Source organism: Crocuta crocuta, unplaced genomic scaffold, assembly GCF_008692635.1.
Source record: "Crocuta crocuta isolate KB4526 unplaced genomic scaffold, BGI_CrCroc_1.0 scaffold744, whole genome shotgun sequence".
NCBI lineage: Eukaryota > Metazoa > Chordata > Mammalia > Carnivora > Hyaenidae > Crocuta > Crocuta crocuta.
Window position 1 is genome coordinate 112,845 of NW_027531885.1, and position 17,972 is coordinate 130,816.

The following is a 17,972-nucleotide window of genomic DNA, read 5'->3' on the forward strand; positions in this document are numbered from 1 at the left end:
GGCTGGATATATAAAGCTGGCTATATTTTGATACAATGTTATTTCAAAACCTAAAGAAAAGAAATGGAAAAATAAAATACCAATATTGTGTAACTAATGCACATGTCAGATTTAATATTACACTTCTGTGTGGGAATTACTGGTTCAGTAAAACTTTTCTGTGTTTAATTATAATCTGAGCTTTTAAAATGCTTTTGTTTTCTTTTTTGTTATTTTGTGTTTTTGTTGCACGCAATATAATACCTATTTTAGAGTCACTTATAAGAAAATAATTTAGAATACAGTGACCTGTACTTTCTTTGTACATGTTATTATTCATCAGATACAGAAAGACAGTAATATATATATATATATTTATACATATGTATATATACACATACACATATAGATCCATGTTCTCACATGTACTTAATATATATACTCTCATATATTTACCTAAAAGTATATATGCATGTGTATATATGTATGAGTATATAATTTTTATATGTTTATTTTGAAAATGGAAAGGAATACTGAATAAATGAATTATTTTTTAAAAGTCCGGCTTTCAAAATGCAATATTTAACATTATAATAATAAAAATCTTTTACTTTGATTTAACAATATAGTCACTTTTCCTTAATACCTGTAATGATTACACAATTTTTAAGTGATCTGAGAGAAAAACTTTGGGAGATCAATGGAGGTCAAAATATTGAAGTTTACATTTTTAGTAATAAATATAAAAGAAATGTCAAAAAAGATGTGGTCTAGGAATGAAAATACACAAGAATAATAAATTGTCATATTAGCAAAAACTCTGCCTACAGTTTATTATGAACTGTGTAAAGGTAAAAATCTCATAGAGGATATTTATATGGCAGTACATGTATAGATATGCAAATATCAATGACCCATTTGTTCCTTTTTAAAAGCAAATTTGGTATACTGTGGGAGGTATCAGTTTATGTGCTGTATGTCTTATAAATATTAGTAACTTTTTTGTTGTTTATGTGAGTATGTTGGTGACCATTGAGAAAGATTCATGGAGAACTGAGAACACAGAAAGAAAATGATTTCCTAGTGTCAGAAAACTTCACACTTTTCCCAATATATTAAGGGTTACCAAGGTAATTCAAAATAAAGATCAGTCTAACACATAGATTAGAGTTGATCTTTTTTCTTGATTCTTGCTCGGGATAATTTATAAGATATATAACACCTGAAATAGGGAATTATATATGTCATTTTCCATCCATCAGGTAAAGATCAAGATTATATAAATCCTTCAGGGAAAATATAGAGAAGCTTAGTTTCAAATCTAACAAATTAACTATATCCAAGTTATAACAAATAATAGGTAAGGAAGCATTCTTAGACATCAGGAAATATAGGGCTTCACTGAGAAGCATAATCTCAAAGACAGGTGGGATGTTTGAGACTATTTTATAGTAAAAAGGCAATCTCCAAGAGAAAGAGAGTGAAAGCAATTAAAAGCACATTAAGAGAAGTTTTGAGATCTCCTTTCTTCTTAATTCTGTGCAAACAGAGCTCATCTAATTAAATGTATGTATCATCTCCATCTTTATAGTAGCCACTCTCCCAAGCATATGAAGAGACCAAAAATGATTTTCTGAGGAGTAAAGATAAATTCTGAATGTATAGAAATAAAATATTTAAAAATATAATAGTAGTAGGAAATATTTTTTAACCTTTGGAATCCTGAAAAGTTAAAAAAATAAAAAAAGGCTGTTGCCAAGGAAAGTGAGATCAACAAGACCATGGAAAGGACCCAGCAGTATGGACAAGGGAAATAGCAGCTCTACGAGTTATAAATTCATTTAAGGTAAAGCTAAACTGGTGTGTCAGATGAAGAAAAACTTTCCTTGAAGTGGAGAGCCAGAAGAGTGTACTCAGTGCACCTGGAACAGAAAAGACAAGCCCCAACACTGGAATCATCAAAAATAAAAAATGAATCTTTTCAAAGATGTCGTGTGAGTTTAATGGATTGTTAAACTCACAGGTTCCTGGGAAGAAAGAAAATACAAAAGAAAAAAAAGTCTCAAATCAAAAAAAAAAATGATACAAATTCAACTTTCAAAGGTTTTGACTATGACAAAAATTAGACAGAAACTAAGACAACAGAAAGTAAAAATGAGTATGACATTTTAATTTGTAATATTAAGAATAGGCTAGGATATAGGGTTAATTGGGTTTTAGAGAAATGTGTTATAGGGATATAAAGCTATAGTTTAATTGTAAAGTTTGTAATTCAATCTAATAATACAATGCTACAAATAAGAATAAAAATAGGGGTGCCTGGGTGGCTCCGATGGTTAATTATCTCAAAATGAAAGATATCTCAAAATTATCTCAAAATTATCTTAAAATGTGGGACGCCTGGGTGGCTCAGTCAGTTAAACATCTGACTTCAGCTCAGGTCATGATCTCACGCTTCGTGGGTTCGTCAGGCTCTGTGCTCACAGTTCGGAGCCTGGAGCCTGCTTTGGATTCTGTGACTCTCTCTCTTTCTGCCCCTCTCATCTCTCTTTCTCTCTCAAAAATAAATATACGTTAAAAAAAAGAATAAAAATAGATTTGTAATTATAATGGGTAATTTTGAGTCATAATATTAATATTTATAGTAATGTTATAATTGCACAATATGGAAAATGAAATTTTATTTCATATTAGGGTTGCTCTTCCAGAGACCATTAATGGGAACCAAAAGATCACATATTTCTGTGCATAATACAGCTGTTTGGATCACTTCAGGTTGCGATGACAAATTACCAAAAACTGGATGGCTTATGAATACCAAAAATTTGTTTCTCACAGCTCTGAATGCTGAAAGTCTGAGATGTGTGAAAGTGCTAGCATGGTGAGGATCTGATAAGAGCTCTCTTCCGAATTTATAGATGACCATTTTCTCATTCTATTTTCTCAAGACATAGAGCAGGGAGAGAGGAAACAGTATCTCTTGTGACTCCTGTAAGTACAAAAATTTCATTCTTTGAGGGCTCGATCTTCATGACCTCATTAATCCTAATTATCTACAAAAGGCCCTACCTCCTAATACCATCACACTGGAGAGCAGGATTTAAAAAAAAATTGTTTTATTTATTTCAGAGAGAGAGAACGTGAGAGAGTGTGAGCAGGGGAGGGTCAGAGAGAGGGAGACACAATCTGAAGCAGGCTCCAGGCTAGCTGTCAGCACAGAGCCTGATGCCGGGCTTGAACCCATGAACCCTGAGATTTTGACCTGAGCCGAAGTTGGACACTTAACCGACCTAGCCACCCAGGTGCCCTTTAATGTATGCATTTTGAAGGGATTCAAACACTCAGTACATAACAGCATCATTCCATGCCCTCATAACAATGACTCCAAAACACAGGGAGTTTTTTGAGGTTGATCAATTGCAACAGATAAAACAGTAATTGACTATATCAGTCTAAGGAATCACTTTAAATGGTGTGCACTGAAAAATACGCTTTCCTGGTTATTTACTAATTATCGCTTTTACATATATTTTGAGTAAATAAAATGTTTATGTACAAACGGGACACATATGTAAAACAGTCTATAACTTGTGGAATAAATTAAATAAATTCTAAAATACATAATGTTTATTGTCAAGGCACCCAATATCCAGGAGAATTACATGTTAGTTAGCAATCAGGACCTCATAATGAACAACATGCCTGTATGCACAAAATTTCTTACATGCAAAACCAATGAGTTATTTACTAATTATTTTACTCCCTCCATCAAATATGTATTTAGGACATTCTCAGTGTGGGTACTGTGCAAGTTTATGACAATGAAGAAGACATAGAACCTGTCCTCAAAAAAGTGAAATTGTATAAACAACGATAAGACAAAGATATTGAATCGGTTGAAAGTACAATGTTAAGTTAATTGGACTAACAGCTCTAATTCTAATAACTTTCTTTCTCTTTTTCCTGTCTACGTCTTTTGGTATGTTCAATTTTTAAATAGTTAAACATACCAAAGCCTGATAAGGTCCCTGGATAACAGAAGCTTCTCCTTCCCTCTCCTAGCATAAATTATAACCACATCACCTTGTTTTTAAAAATTATAGGCATTATCATGTTGAAATTATTGTGCTTATTTTTTCTCTCATTTGATTTTCAAACCAGATCTTATAACAAAGAATGAAGAGGGAAGATCTTACCAATTTTATTATTTTTTTTTCTGTTGGGTCTTCTTTAACTAATCCAGAATAAGCCCTCAATAAATAATTTTGGAATGAATAAATGTTTTTTAATAGTAGGTTGTACATTACTTATAATACATTCTTGAAGTCCCTTGAAATCCTGTTAATGATGTTTTTACCCTTTTTTTTTCCTTCGAGGGCCTATATATATACTTTGCCTACTGTCATAATAGACTACTTGAGAAAAATAAATACTATAGCTTTAGCAAGTTGAATTTCCCTAACTGATGGCTATACAATTTTTTCAAATGTAAAAGGTAGAATTTAAAAAATAGAATCAAGTATCTCATATCCAAAATATCATTAAAATTTCTCTTTTTTCTAAATAAGTTAAAAATATGAGTTTTATATTTGTATACGAAATCATTAATTATCATGTATAATTCTTCTAAACTTTTTATTAATGGAAGCATGCAACCCACCAGAACACATTCAGTTCAGTCATATTTAAATTAACATTATTAATATTTCAAAAAATCATTAAGAGATGAACATTTATAATTAAGTAATCTAACATTTTGGGTATCCATATTAAAGTATTTGATTTAATAGGTATAGTGCCTCACTATATTTAGCATGGTAATTATGTTTGATTTTCCAAGTGGAAATGATATAGGTATTTGAACCACGAATAATAAGTCGTGTTTACTCAACTGAGTTATTCAAATTCCAAAGGCCAGAGGGATATACTCTTTCTTATATATGTATATACATATCATTATGTGCTACTACTAGTTATGTGCTTTTAAAATGAGTTAATTAAATTCTAAAAGTACAATTTTATCCTGAATGCAGTATGATATATGTTTCCAGGAAAGGAGGAATTAATCAAAATGCCTAATTTTAATTTATCAAAAATAATTTAACAGACATGGGAGATAATGAGAAAAGCTTATAATCTTTGCATGCCACTACTTAAAGATTCTTAAATATGCCCTACTTTTATATAAATTGAAAGTCATATGAATGAGATGTTTCTTTTCATTCATCTTATAAAAGGAAAAAAGATATAAAACAATGAACTCAATCTTTAAATTACTACCATAAACAAGGTGAGCTGTGGTAGTGATTTGAATGATCACTCCTTTTATAATAATTTTATTTTTCACTTAAAATATGGAAGCTGTGTGCCTACTGAACAAACCAAGAACATTTTACACTCATTTTAATAAAAAATAGAATACTTAACATTAAAATATTTAGATTTATAGTAATGAACTAATTACAAACTTGACTTATTATTAAAATCTCACTCAAAACTGAAGATAAAATGTTCTCTACCCTTTTGTCCTCTGCAATGTATAACGTCTAACACTACAAAATAAAGAGAAACAATATAAAGAAACTTAATCTAGTATTTCTATAGAAGTTAATTATACTCATTTCTCAAAAATAACATGAACAATTTAATTCACTATAGCAACTAATATCCCATTATATTTTGTCTTAAATATATAAGATGATTTTATAGGGTTTGAATGTGGTTTGTTTTATAAATATTTTCCTGGTCATCAAAATAATTAATCATACATAAGAACATCTGAGTTTCATATTTGTGCTCTTGTTTAAACACTATGTCAAATGTAGCTTAATGCAATTTATCTTTCAAGTTAATTATTTAAAAAGTCAGATTTGGAGATTAACTTAAGATACATTTTATCCCTTTAATTAATAGAATATTCCAAATGTAGAAAAGATAGGTTATATACATAATCAAAGTGACAAAGTTTACTTTAAATACATGGCTATAATAGAAATACCAGCAACAATTTGGTGGAAAATTGTTTCATATGAAATTCTATGTGTAAGTGAATATTTTTGTATATAATAATATTTTGTATCCTGCTTTGCTTAATTACAACTCATTTGCTTTCTTAATTTGTATTTATTATTTTTTTAATGTTTATTTTTGAGAGAGAGAGAAACAGAGCATAAACAGGGGAGGAGCAGAGAGAGAGGGAGACACAAAATCCAAAGCAGGCTCCAGGCTCTGAGCTGTCAGCACAGAGCCTAACACAGGGCTCAAACTAATGAACTGTGAGATCATGACTGGAGCTGAAGTCAGATATGTAGTTGGCTGAGCCACCCAGGAACCCCTCAATTCATTTAATTATTTATCTACTTTTTTCTTAAATAGGATTCAGTTAGGTTTTGGAGGTTAGGCTTAGTGTTTACTGAGTGCTAAATATATGCCAGTTCTCTTCTAGGAACTGAGGATAAAGCAGTGAACAGAAGAAACAAAGATTCTAACCTTGAGAAATTTATGTTACAATGAGATAGACTGAGGAAAAACACACAAAGAAATAGGTACATAATGATAAAGAGGTCAGTCCAACAATAGGTTAAAACATTTGTAAATATTCATGAATCCAACTTGGAACACCTATATGTATAAAGCAAAAATTAACCAACTAAAGGGAGAGATAGACAGCAATAAAATCAATAATGGTTGGGGATTTTAATTCCCCACTTACATCATTGGGGAGATATTCAGACAGAAATCAATAATGAAACGTCAACCTTAAATAACAATTTGGGCCAGATAGAGTTAATAGATACACATAAAACGTTCCATATTAAAGTCAGTAGGGCTTGGCAGTAGGGCTGTGAGTTTCTCAGACCAATGAGGAAGACAGTTGTATGGATACAAATGAGAAACTTTAACTACAGATTGGGCTAATGTCTTTGGACCAACATATGCAACACATCTCTTTTGGACAGAAAGGTCTTTCTTCTTTGTCTGAATATCACAAAAAACAAACAAACTCATCTTATGTGGATATTTCATAATATGCGAATGGTTATCTTCCTCAATACTTTCCTTTTTTCCCCTAATTGCTTTTATACCACTAACAAGGTTGAGGGCACAGAGTATTTGTTCTGGGAAAGACAGTCATTACTCTGGGAGAAAGAGAACTTTCTCAACACATTAACAGTTACATCTTAGTGATAACACGCATGGGAATTGTTCTTGAAGGCATTGAACCAGGGAGTATAATACAAGACTGGATAGAAAAGAGATGATTAAAATGGCAGCATGACATGAGATTTAAGATACTGGCAAGAATAACGTTACATATTGTAATACTCTTGTGTAATGGTTTTTTGAAACTTTGCCTATCAACGGCCTAAAGTAATGAAGTGGAGATGCCAAAACTGTCCTGTAGAGTATGAGAAAGACATTAGAATGTACAGGGATGTGGTGAATTTAAAAATAGGCTCCTGGGTGGCTCACTTGGTTAAGTGTCTGACTCTTATCAGCTCAGGTCATGATCTCACAGTTGTGAGATCAAGCCCTGTTCCAGGCTCTGTGCTCAGCTGACAGATTATGTTCTCCTGAAAGGCTAAGAAGACATTCACTTTACTATTGAAAAAGGAAAATATTAGTGAGAATGCACCAACTTATTTGAGTTGATTTCCTCAAAAGGCCGTAATTGACATTGACAGGCATATAACTGGGATTTTTGTGTGTGTGTGTGAATAAGAATGAGGATTCTTGATTAACGAAGACCAGAAAGTGATATTTAAAAATTCAATGCAAGACAGAAATAACTACTATAATAGACAGTAAGGACTACATGGCAGCTGAAGTCACCACATCTATAGGGATCCACAGTGATGGCTAACAAATCATGGTTTTTCTAGAAGTGAGAAAATTAGCAGGTGACACAATTGTTGACTGACTTTGAGAACTGGAAAATCAAATCAAAATATGGTGAATAGAAAGCTCATGTCAGTTGTCAAAATAAAGAATCACAATTTCTCATCCAGTTACTAGATATGAACAGCTCTTCAGCCCGAAGCTTCTAGATTGGAATGGAGGCACGGTTTCTCTGAAAATGACTCTGAAACATAGCAACAAATAAAGACAGTAGGTACTTCCCTAATCATCCCAAATGGATTTGTAGTTATTTATCAGAGTAATTTATATGATGAGGTGGGAAAAGGATCATCTAGACCTTTTGAAGTTTGCATTCAGAGCACAAACTCTGAGAAGACACTGACATCTGGGAACAAATAATAAAACTTTGTAAACAGTAAGCATATGGAAACTCAATGATAAATGGAACCCTAGTCTGCCTATTATCTCTTTTTGTAAATAAAATGCCTACAAGCTCACACTTTCTTCATCCTTTGACTACTATCTAGCTAATTAAGAGAGATATACTAGTAATTGATAGAACTCTCACTTTGGCCCACTGACCTTTCATTTAAGAGCCATTTGAAAGGAAATGTGAAATTGGAACCTTCTAATACTATCTGTTCCCAACCTCTTCACCTTTACACACTTAAAGATATATGAGTAGTGGTCCCAACAATGTCTACATTTATTTTAGATTTCCACCTCCATCCAAAGTGGCAAATAAGATCAGAAAACTTAAACAGTAGCATCAGTTATCACTCAACCAAGCAGTAGTCTTCATCACAGTTTTTGTGGTATGTACACTGAAAGAAAAACATAGCCTCTAGAAATTTTTATGAGGTTATTGGTCCGGATAATGCATTAGTTTTAATCTGTATCAATAAAGAAGATAAAAATGAGACGAGATCATTTTGAGATCATTTTACATGATCTGTTTTGTACCAGAGTTATGTTAACTGCCCCGCTCTTTGGCAGATAGCTCAAAGAGGCCTTGATCATCTTAACATTTCACATAACTCACACTGGTCCACTGTATTGATGCATGACATCTTTGCTGATTATACCTAACAAACAGGAAGTAACAGTATGGATGCTCTAATGAGAAGCATGTATGCTAAGAAGTGAAAGATAGATCCTACAAATATTCAACCTTCTCACATTGACATTTTAAGAGTTGAAAGGCTTGGGATGTGTCAGGAAATTCTATTAAAGACAAGTTATTAAACATTGTAACTTCCATCACTATGAATGAGGCAGAGGTTCAGTTCTTTGGATTTTGGAGATAGCATGTACTCTGGCAGAGTGCTACTGTGATGAATAACTTGATGTGTCAACTTGAGTGGGATATGAGATACCAGATATTTGATAAACACCATTTTGGGGTATTACTATGAGGATGTTTCTGGATAAGATTAACATTTGATTTAGTAGACCAAGTAAAGTAGATTGCTGGTGAGAATTCTCCAATCCACTGAAACTGAATAGAACAAAAAAGAGGAAGAAGGGAGAATTCAATTTTGCTCAACAGCTTGTGCTACTCTTGAGCTGTAACTTAAGCCATCAGATCTTCTGTTCTCAAGCCTTCAGACTTGAATTTGGCACTAGGTTACTGACACCACTGGCTTTCTTGGGTCTCTGGCTTGTAGACAGTAGACAGTGGGACTTTTCCTCCAAAATCATGTGAGTCAATTCTTTATCAATCTCTTTCTCTCGATGATAAATAGATGATAGATAGATAGATAGATAGATAGATAGATAGATAGATAGAGGTATTAATATCAATACTTATTCTATATCACCTGTATCTATCTATTATCTATCTATGTATCTATATATGTATCTATGTATTTATGTATGTATGTATGTATGTATCTATCTATTTATCTATCTACCTATCATCTGTCTCCAATGTTCAAGATTATGACTAGGTGTTATGGGGCGCCCGGGTGGCTTAGTTGGTTAAGCGTCCGACTTTCGCTCGGGTCATGATCTCACGGTTCATGGGTTCGAGCCCCGCGTCGGGCTCTGTGCTGACTGCCAGCTGAGAGCCTGGAGCCTGTTTCAGTCTGTGACTCCCTCTCTCTCTGACCCTCCCCTGCTCACGCTGTCTCTCTCTCTCTCTCCTAGAAATAAATAAAACATTAAAAAAAAAAAAAATAAATTATGACTAGGTGTTAAAGAAGGCAGGTCCAGCACCCAGTCTTGGAGAGAAACAGAAAGGGCCCACACCAGGCGCTCAGCTGAAAACAAATCTACCTTAGTTATCCATATCTCTATTATTTATATTTTAGAGGAGATTTACTTATACTGTGATATGTTTCCCCATGTGTTAACTGATAATGAGAATGGCTAATGTTGAAGCTTAGATTTTTTTCATATTTTGCCTCACAAATTCTGTTTCTTACTCATCTATTGGAAGCCATCACTATTTTTGTTGACTCATTATTAGAAAAGAGTGCTTCTTTACCAGTGAATCAAGCATATTTTCACAAAGAAAACCAAAGTATCTCAGAGGTACAACACCCTTGATTTTATACAATTTATTCATAGTTTTATATGAACATTATCTGATTTGGGGTGCTTTTCAGGATGAGACAGTCAAGACTGTTTATTTTTAGGTATATTTATACTTTTGACACAGAAACTTGCCCATGATACTAAGAAAGCAAGTGTACAGAATGATAGATTAGAAAAAACTACATTATGTACTAAGAACTGATCTAGTGCTATGTATACATAATATATATGTGCATATAATATTAAACATATATTACATAATTGCAATATATAAAGTTACATACATATCTCAAAACTAATGGAGTTATTAATGTATCTCATTGTACAGATAAAGAAACAGGGAAAAGTAGGATTTAAAACTAAGCATGTTGTCTCCAGAATTGTACTCATAATCATCTTGTGCTACTTCTGTTCATATATTTATTATTGTAGTTTGCAATATGAAATTCACACATATGCATGTGTACTTTGGAACAATTATGTAAGCATACGCACTAAATTGTTAGCAAAAACTATCTCTCACAAATGAAATCATAGTTGTGATGGTATTACTTAAGTAGTCATTCCTGGGGATATATTTCATTATATTACATAGAATATTTATTATGTTATGTTTTATTATAATAAAACCTCTGAAACAAAATGCAACATTATAAAGTAAGACACATTTTTAAATTAGCAAGTATAAAAACAGTTCGATCAATATTTCAGGAGGATATAAAAATATAAGAACAACTGTAACAAACATAGAACATTAAGCGAATTAGTTGTAAACAATATTTATCTACTTATACACTATTATACATATAGTGATTAGTGATGTCATAAAAAATTAATATATAACTAGATTGGATCTAGGGGTGAGATCTAGGGATATGTGGATTGTGTGCACATCCCTGTGTGTGCGTCTCATGATGCATGATGGGCAGAAGGTCAGGCAGACACATGTAAGATCGTTAAGTATTAATGTTTCACAACTGTTAGTAAAGAGAAAATATGACATGAAATATCAGGAACAAGAATAATAATCTTGGCTAACTCTAAAAACCCCTTTAGAGTCCAAAACTTTCTTGGAAGCTACAATGTTTGTTAGTAAGGATGCAGTCTAGTAATAATAGCAGCAGTGCCATTTGCCTGTAAATATATACTAGGCAAAGACTTCTCACCAGGACATATGTGACTATAACCACTACTGAGTAGCTCATTTTTCAGCATCTGATATCAAACTGGAGTCCCAGGTTTGACACTGTTTGCTAAACGGAACAACCAGATGCTAGTTATATCACTTCTGTCATGGAAAGGAGCCACGCTTTTACTCATAGGTTTAGGCATTTATTTTGAATATGAAATTCCCTTTCCTGCTCAAAGAGCTTCTGACAAAACCACTATATTTGGACTTAGAAAATATCTTATTCACCATCATGGTATTTTACATAAAATAGTTTCCTATAAACAAACTCATTTTATAACAAATAAAGTTTGGAAATGGCCTCTTGCTTATGAAATTTTCTGGTCTTAGTGCATTTCTTTTACACTAAAGCATCTACTCTGATTTAAAAAAAAAAAGTCTTTTAGAGAGTCAGATAAGACATCAGTTAGCAACACCTTGTAAAGCTGAGGTAGCACCCTCCAAAAATGATATATGTATATTCTAAATCATACACCAATATCCAGTGATATTCCTCCTATATCTAGAATTTATGAGTTTGAGAATCAAAGAATGGAGCCATAGGTGCACTGGAAATTTTTTTCTGTTACTATTATTCTGAATGATTTCTTAGTAAACATTTTGCCTCCAATCACCCCAAATTTGGGCCCTGTTGTTTTAGAGGCCAGTAAAGGTTCCTAATCTGTCACCAAAGACACAGCATTTGTTCCATCAAAATGGAACTTAAATGCATGGAATCCTTTAGGTAGCATCCAGTTTGGCCATGCTTTTTTATACAATTCAGTGAAATACTGTGCTAATTTAGTGTGGGAAGGATAGTTTAAAGAAGAGGCTGTGGAAGATATTATAAATAGCAACTAGGACCATGTGACCAGTGGCAGAAACAAATCCCGTAATAAAATAAATATTTCCTTACTTTGATAAAGGTATATATGTTCATATGTCAACCAATAATTTACTATTTGTTTTACCCTCTACCATTCTCATAGTATCTAACATAAGTCAATAGTGCTTAAACATATCGCTCAGTATTAAAGTTGCATTATTAAATCCCTCAGTATTAAAGTGGCTATTATTCAGCTAGAATGACCATCACCCAAAGATGGAAAGGGTGATTTATGAGAGGGAGGTGATACATGTGATATATTACATAAAGAAAATTAGTGTATTTTAAGTTGTATGAGAGTTATTTGTATCATGTTAAACGAAAGCATGGTTTTTCTCTTGACTTTTAAGAGTTAAATATGCTTAAAAGGATTTTACGGTGATACCACATTGAAAAAGGGTACATTTTGCTGGATTTTGTTCTGTGTCAAATTAGCAATGTGAAACAAAGCTTCTTAGAATTTCATTTCTGCATGATTAAAGGCTAGGTAGGGTTCGGCATGAACTTTATATGCATGATAGTTTGAAAGGTGGTGCTGGAGCAGCAGGCATTTTACTATAAGGGTTTGGATGGGGCATCAGGTGCCATTGCAACTGATATGGCTCACTGACATGCTGGCACATCTTGTCGGTGTAGGCCACCAGTCAGTTCCACAGCTCTTCTACCTTCCCAAGATCTCTTCCTTAAGTTTCTTCAAGTTCTGGCAATTTCAGGCAAATGAATATACAGGGGCAGGGCAAAAAGTGCACTTGTTTCATCTGGAGGTAGTATGCATGAATCAAGTTGGAGTTGATCAAAAGTCAAGTGTAGATTTCAGCTTGTCCCTGGGGGTTTCAGTTCGTTCTTGTGGGATCCACTTGCTTTGTCCTCAGAGGTTTCGGTTTGTTCTCACTCTGTTGATTCACAGCCATCTTTTCTTCCCAGCTGCTGTCCCTGCTGACCTATGGCAACTTCAATTTCACCACCAGATTCAAGACAATAGTCACCCAGAGACTTCTTAATCAACTCTACAATTAAGTAAGGTCAAATCTGTCAGAATCTATCATAGTGCCACCACTCTGATCCAGACCATTATTTCTCACCTGGATGCTTGCAGTCTCCTAACTTTTGGCCCTGCTTCTACCCTTTACCCTTTTAATGGCGATTAACAAGCAACTTATGTGATGCTGTCAAAATGATAATCAGATTATGTCACTCCTCTCTTCAAAGCCCTGCATCAGAATTCCATTTTACTTGCTGCATGTTTTCTGCACTGACCATTATGTTTCTTTGAGATCTGGTTCCTGAATTCCTCTCCTGCTACTCAACCTATAATGTTACTTATTCTAGTCACTTTGGATTCATTAATTTTCCTGTAGCTCATCAGGCTTGGTCCCAACTTAAGGCACATGCTTTTTTTTTTTTTTTTTTTTTTTTTTTAAAATTTCCTTTTTTTTNTTAAACATTGCCTTTTCAGGGAGGACTATCCAAACCATTTAACTTAATATCACAACCTGTTCTCACATTCTTTAATTATCAATACATAAAATTACTTTCTTCAGATTTGTTCTAATGTTACAAATCTCAATGATCTCATAAATGTTTCATATTTTGTCTTCAATTATATTTTTATTATATATCATCTATCTAAAGGAATAACTTTTAATAGAGAACATAATTAACCAAGAGACAGTCTTAGTGAATTGTTATATTATTTATTTTAGAGTCTGTATTAGTTTCTCATGTACTTGCCACAACGAAGAACACAAACTGAGTGTCTTAAAATAACAATTATTGGGTTCCAGTTCCAGAGGCTAGAAGCCCCAAATCATAGTGTTGGGAAGGCCATGATCTTCTGAAACCCGTAGAAGAATCTTTCTTTGCCTCCTCCTCCTGGCTCTGGTAGTTTGCTGGAATCTTTGGAGTTCCTTGGCTTGAAGATGAATCACTCCAATCCTCTCTCCTCATACAGCTTTTTCCTCACACCATCTTCTCTTGTGCATTTCTGGATGTTGAAATGTCGTCTCTTTATAAAGACAGAGTCACATTGGAGGAAAGCCCATCTTAATGACATCATTTTAATTTGAATGCCTCTATAAAACCTTATCTCCAGATAAGTTCAGAATCTGAGGTATTGAGAATTAGGAGTTCAACACTGAGGGAACATTGTAATCCATAACAAGGTCCATGCTGACAACAGCTGACCCAAGGAGTAAATATCAAATGTACTTTTTAAAAGATTAAAAAGGCAGAAATCTCGGGGCGCCTGGGTGGCTTCGTTGGTTAAGCGTCCGACTTTCGCTTAGGTCATGATCTCGCGGTTCATGGGTTTGAGCCCCGCGTCGGGCTCTGTGCTGACTGCCAGCTCAGAGCCTGGAGCCTATTTCAGAGTCTGTATCTCCCTCTCTCTCTGACCCTCCCCTGCTCACGCTGTCTCTCTCTCTCTCTCCTAGAAATAAATAAAAATATTTTTTAAAAAAAGGCAGAAATCTCTCTATAATAGCAGATAAAATAGCTGCCAGGCTGCATCAACCAAATTCTTCTTCAGGACTTAGTCCCCTAGCTGCTGGGCATGTTATCTGTAGATACCTTTTGGCTCTCAGCTTTCTTGAAGAAATGCTTCAGCTAAAAAGCGTAGCCTCACCCAAGATCATGCCCTCTTGAAATAATAATTCAAAATAGTGAATAGCCGATACAAGGGTATGGATGCCAAGTCTCTTTGCCACAATTCGCAATTAACTTGTATCTGTAAAATTTTCCCTGGGGCTACCTGGGACCTTCACTGAAACCATATTACAGTCTTTGTATTCTATCTGCTCAAATTGCATCATAGTTTCCCCTTCAGTAATGAGAATTCCAATAACACTCCTTAACTAACCTTCTACATTCTAATCTCCATTTCAGGCTCTGCTTTAATAAGATTTGCAGAATATTCTTCTTGTGGATATCAGCATGTGATATCTGGTATCAATATGGTTTGAGAAAGTAGACACTAAGGTAAGATTTGGGATTAACTGCTGTTCCACTGGCAATGATATCACCATCCCTATTAATAGGCAACAATAATAGGCCCTGGCATTAAGTAATTAATAGTAAACTTTTAACATTTTTTGGGGGGTGGCAAACTGAAATGATATTCTGCTGAGAGATTAACTAGCAGATACCAATGGGAATAATTTGAGAAGATATTAAAGAAAAATAATGAGGTATTAGTAACTATGAGGGCTTTGGAATTGAGTTGCCATTGCCAAGCACAAAGGGGGCTTTGAAAAAAAGAGAAGAAATAAAGAAGAGTGATTAATTAACAATTAAGTCTTTACCATGAAAGTCAGAAGAACCTCTTGTTAGTATACAGGAAGACTCTCCATTTCTGCGACCAGAAGGAAGAAAAACCTGAGACCTTAATCATTAAAGGATCAGAACTCCATAGAGGTTTCATCTTTCAAATTATATATATATATGAAATTATAAGATCAAGAACCCCAGTTGAGAAGGGATGAGATTTTGCCATCTGGGATTGGAATATGTGCACTGATTCCCCCCTCCCCAATTTTACATGTCTAGATTATTCTAAACTCTCTGAGTTTACAATAGATTTCTACTCCTTCTTAGTAGGAGCAAGTGTCTCCCAATGCTATCAATGCTTAATCAGCAGAAATCAAGTGAACAAAGTTGTCAAAATCAGTGACAATGTAGAAAGGGCAATGTGGGAGACTGATCCATTAGTGTTATGGAATTTCTTAATAGAACATGGCTTCCCTATGATGATAAATATAGGTGGGCAGTCACCAGGGATAATGCTCAGTTTATATAATGAAAAACAGGCAATCAGGTGACTGAGAGCAATTATTTAATAAAGTGCCATGACTTCTTGCATAACTGTCAATTTTGAGGTAATATTCATACAGAGAACACAGTGATTGAGGCTGAGTCTGGGTCTTCAGGAGGAAAAACTGTACCATGACTCCTGGGCATTCATTTCTCAAAGAGACCTATGACTATTTATTCAAGTTTTAAGTTTACAATGGTATGCAAAACACCAGAGTATAATGATGAGGCACAGTTATGGTGGAGACATGAGGCACATGGATACATAAGCATATTGTAGGCTCACAGTGAGTCCACTGGGTCTGCAAAACCATCACATGGCTATCTCTCCAATCACCAAATATGTAATTGAAATAGACACACTGTGTAATTGGAAGGATTTTCCATTTTTTCCTTGCCTTGCAGGGTAAGAGCTTTCATAGCAAAATCCAGGTGCAACACTAAAAATGCCAGTTTCTGTGAAGAAGAAATTTTCAGGTTTCTGCATTGTCAGGATTTTCTGAGGAAAGACAATTGAAATGCTATTAAGACAAAGAATGTGCCATTTTCCCCAAAACTATTTGTTCTTCACATTATAAGGGTGTTATATCTATAGATATATTATTCTCTCTTAAAGGTAATAAAACTCTGAACCATTTGTTTATATTTCAAAATGTTGTAAAAACAAGGACTCGCTCTTATTTTCTAAGAGAAGATTTTTTTTACATTAAAAAGAAGGTCTTCTTTTCTCAGGGAGGTGGCTTTTTTGAGGAATGAGATAGGAGTGCTATAAAGGAGTTCCTATATAAGCTGTTAGATGCATGATTTCAGGGTTTTTCTCCTGTACAATTGCCAGTGACATTTGCCCCCATCGAATCATCCCAGGGGACTGGAATACAGATAATCAGTACTGTTACTACAGTAATAATAAGTCTGATCTGTAATTAAGAAACTTCATGTTTGTTTTCAGGACAAGATAAATAAATATAGATATTAAAAACATATGAGCCCCCAGCCAATTAAATAAATAAATAACAATATTGAATCCCAGGAGAAATAGCTAAAATTAGTAGGTCTTAAAGACCTAAAGGATCCAAGAATTCATTGTTTCCATTTAATTTACCATCTGGCTCCAGAAATGAAACAAAACAAAACAAAACAAACAAAAAACAGATGGAAGATGACAGTAGATAACTGCAAACTCAACCAGGTAATAACCTAAAAGCAGCTGTTGTGCCAGATGTAATATATTTGCTGCAGAAAATTAACATGACCTCTGGTACATGGTATGTAGCCATCGATCTGGCAAATTGGTTCTTTTCCATTTCTATCAGAAAAGAGGATCTGAGACAGTTTGTATTTGCTTGGAACAGACCTCAGTATTCATTTATAATTTTGCCTGGAGCTATGTTGAATCTTCCTTCTGTCTTAACATCAACCAAAAAAGACCAGAACCAGCTGGACATGCTGCAAATGCTATATTCTTCCACTGATGAATGAGATTCTGGATTACACCACCAGTTAACCGCTGATACTAGCAGAATTATTACTTGAGTTTGACAGGAACATAGAAGAGAGATAGATGATAGGGAGAGAGATCGTAAGGAAGACTGCATGCTGGTTAAGCCCAGAGCCCAACTGTAGTAGTAAGGGATACGATTTGTCCCACTAACCTTGCTGTTTCATGCTTCCCTTCAGAAAATAACAGGTTAGAATCTTGGAGCTCATATATGTTCTACTTCCAGTGTAGCATAA

General features: G+C 34.1%; 1 long non-coding RNA gene across 1 annotated transcript; it reads right to left on the bottom strand.

Moving 5' to 3' along the window:
• Positions 1-16,243: 16,243 nt before the first annotated feature.
• On the bottom strand, positions 16,244-17,944 carry LOC144239145 (uncharacterized). Its single transcript, XR_013337327.1, has 2 exons — positions 17,891-17,944; positions 16,244-16,737 (listed from the first exon to the last, which is right to left on the bottom strand). It is a non-coding gene; the product is annotated as an uncharacterized LOC144239145 (long non-coding RNA).
• Between the last annotated feature and the right edge of the window lie 28 nt (positions 17,945-17,972).